The sequence below is a fragment of the Eumetopias jubatus genome, unplaced genomic scaffold, assembly GCF_037043125.1.
Source record: "Eumetopias jubatus isolate StellerSeaLion01/CBP00866 unplaced genomic scaffold, mEumJub1_p1.0 scaffold_8, whole genome shotgun sequence".
Lineage (NCBI taxonomy): Eukaryota > Metazoa > Chordata > Mammalia > Carnivora > Otariidae > Eumetopias > Eumetopias jubatus.
The window spans coordinates 52,823,772-52,826,702 of NW_028274814.1; positions in this window are offsets into that span (position 1 = coordinate 52,823,772).

The following is a 2,931-nucleotide window of genomic DNA, read 5'->3' on the forward strand; positions in this document are numbered from 1 at the left end:
AGGCAGATTGAGGTAAATTCCAGGGAGCAGGAACAACAGCTCTTGCATTCAAAGATAGGAAAAGGGGAGCAGAGTAGATTAGAAAAAAAAGATTAGAGAAAGTAGATAGATTAGGAAAATTTCCTAAGTAGGCTTCTAGGCATGTAGAGTTTTTAATACTTTAGGAAAACTTATAAGGGATTGATATGTTTTAGTAAAAACAGTTCTGATCAAAAGAGGCCATAGGAGGCTGCTCATGGTTTTTGTAGTAGACCCAGGTTATGCATCAGCCCAGGTCCACCTATGTCCATCTGTCCCCAAACCCAGCTTCTACTATTTGCCTCTCTCCCTGGCCTGAGCAGCCCCAGCAATGTCACAAAGCAGGCTCGTGAGCCTCTGCAACAGCTACAATCAATCATTTCATCTCCTACCACCACCAATTGACTCAACCTCCTCTGGAGCAAGGTCAGCCTCCTGCACAACCTTCATAGCTGCATGAGATATAAATCTCTGTCTGTGGCTTTAACAGTGTGTTTTCACTTGGTAAGGAGGTGCCTAAGCCTATCATTGTCTTTTACTAAGGCCTCCAATGCCCTGAGAAATCATTATCCTACATAACAATCCTCATCATTATCAGTGCCTCAAGTACAGCGGACAGTTCCTTTCCTGATAATACCTTGCTTTGCATATGTATTCGTTTCCCAATTAACCAGAGGAATAAGCTTTAAGAACTGGAATGCCACTGCTTCTAGGGATCCCTATATGTATACTTCAGACCAGTGGGCAATTCTACATCAAAATTCCATTCCGAGTCTGCTGCCTAATGTTACCCCTCATATAGCTGTGCTAGCCTATCTTAGAAACTGAGGCAAAATATGCATGCTGGTGTTTTATTTGGCGGGGGGAGTGGAGATGAGGCATGAGAGCCTGGGAAAGTAGGAGTGAAGGAGAAGGCAAGCGAAGCAGGAGATGAAACAAAGCAAATGTAAGGTGAACTGCTTACAGTATCTAACAAAAAACCAAAACCCCGCAGCTGACTGGCAAGGCTGAATAACACTTCTGCTCAGAACTTGTCAAAAACAGAAAGCAGTTTATCTGCCAATACTTCCCTATCTTCTGTCTTTAATTGGCCAAAATGCTACAGGTGTTGATTCCCATTTACCTTTGGGTTGTGTTACCTGGTCTCCATGTACAGTTGGTTCCCACTATAATAGCAGAGGATGTAAATACAAGGTAGATTAGTTGTGCTATACTGTGACTTTCATCCAGCATTGTCCTTGATACTCCGGTACTTCTCTAATGGGCTTATAAATAGAGGGACCATGGTGGCAGCAAGGGAGTCTTAAGATGAGTTCAACAACAGGGTCTTCCACTTACTAAGGCAATCAAGCAACCAACGCTGCGGAATGTACAATCTGGCAGCAGCTATGACTGGTACCCCTTGTAAGCCACCATATTTTGGGGGCCAGCCACATGATCACAGGTCAATCACATGGAACGCCTTCCATCTTGGAGAAGACAGTAACTCATCCTTACCAGAACTGATAATAGATGGAAGCATATGAATTTCTCAATATATGACCATTTTTGTGTGACATAAATGACAGTTTTATGTGGTTCAACAAAATGCATTATTCTGGATGTGGCTGTGGCAGACAGAATGATGCTCCCCCCTCCCCAAACATGTCTATGTCCTAATTCCTGAAACCTATGAGTATGTTAGCTTACATGGTAAATGGGAATTAAAGTTGCAGATGGAATTAAAATTTCTCATTAGCTGACCTTAAGATAGATTATCCTGGATTTTCTAGATGAGGCCAATGTTAACTGGGTCCTTAGCTGTGGAAAAGAGAACCAGAAAGATGGCAGTGTGAGAAGGACTCAGCTCAACATTGATGGCTTGGAAAAGAGAAGAAGGGGACCATGAGCCAAGGGTTGTGGGCAGCCTCTAGAAAGTGGAAAAGGCAAAGAAACAGATTCCTCCCTAGAGCCTCCAGCAAGGAACGCACCTTGCCAACACCTTGATCTTAGACCAGTGAAATCCACGTTGGACTTCTGATCTTCAAAACTGTAAGATAGTAATTTGTGTTGTAGATCACTAATTGTGGTGATTCGTTATAGCTGCAACAGGAAACTAAAATGGTGGGATTGTTTTTCTTCCTGGCAGTACCCATACCAGCATTACGTTCCAGTCCTTTACCAAAAAGCTTATCCATTGACACAGTATCCCACACAATATTGCCTTGGGCTAAGAGATCTATTTTTTTTTTTTTTTTTGGTAAGGGAGGTAAAATATTTGGCTCACTCCCCAGGTATTCATGTGTGTTCCTCATAATTTACGAGTAGGAAACTTGATAAACTATGGAATAGCCTGTTGAAGGCTTATTTAGGACAATAGCTTAGGGGTAATTTTTGAGGGGGAAGGGCAGTATATTTGTTATACCTGCAACAAGTAGGTGGAGCCATGTCCCTGATAGCAAAAATATTTAGGATGAAGAATGAAAGGATAGGAATAGGATTTGTCTATTTTTATGACACTTTCATTCTCCCACTTACCTCTTATCCTAGAAAATGTAGGTTCTGTGAGGTTAGAACTGAAAGCTATAAATACTGCTTGGCCCCTATGTGGTTTCTGTGCAGTAGACCATGTCAAAAAAGGAATTACTCTACAGGCCAGGGTGATTGACCCTAACTGCTCTTAGGATCCAGAGCTTCTACTACACATGAGAGCAGGAAGGAACATATGTAGAAATGAGGGGATTTATCGAGCCTTTTCTTGGTGCTTGTGTGTCCTACAATTGTGAACAGGCAATTGTAGCAATCACAACCTGACAAGGATAAGAAAATTAGAGCTCAGACCCTTCTAGAAGGAAGGTCACCCACTCAGTAAGAAATACAGACCAGCTCAGGTTCTGGTCAAGGATGAACAAAATTGAAATGGATAGGAGAAGA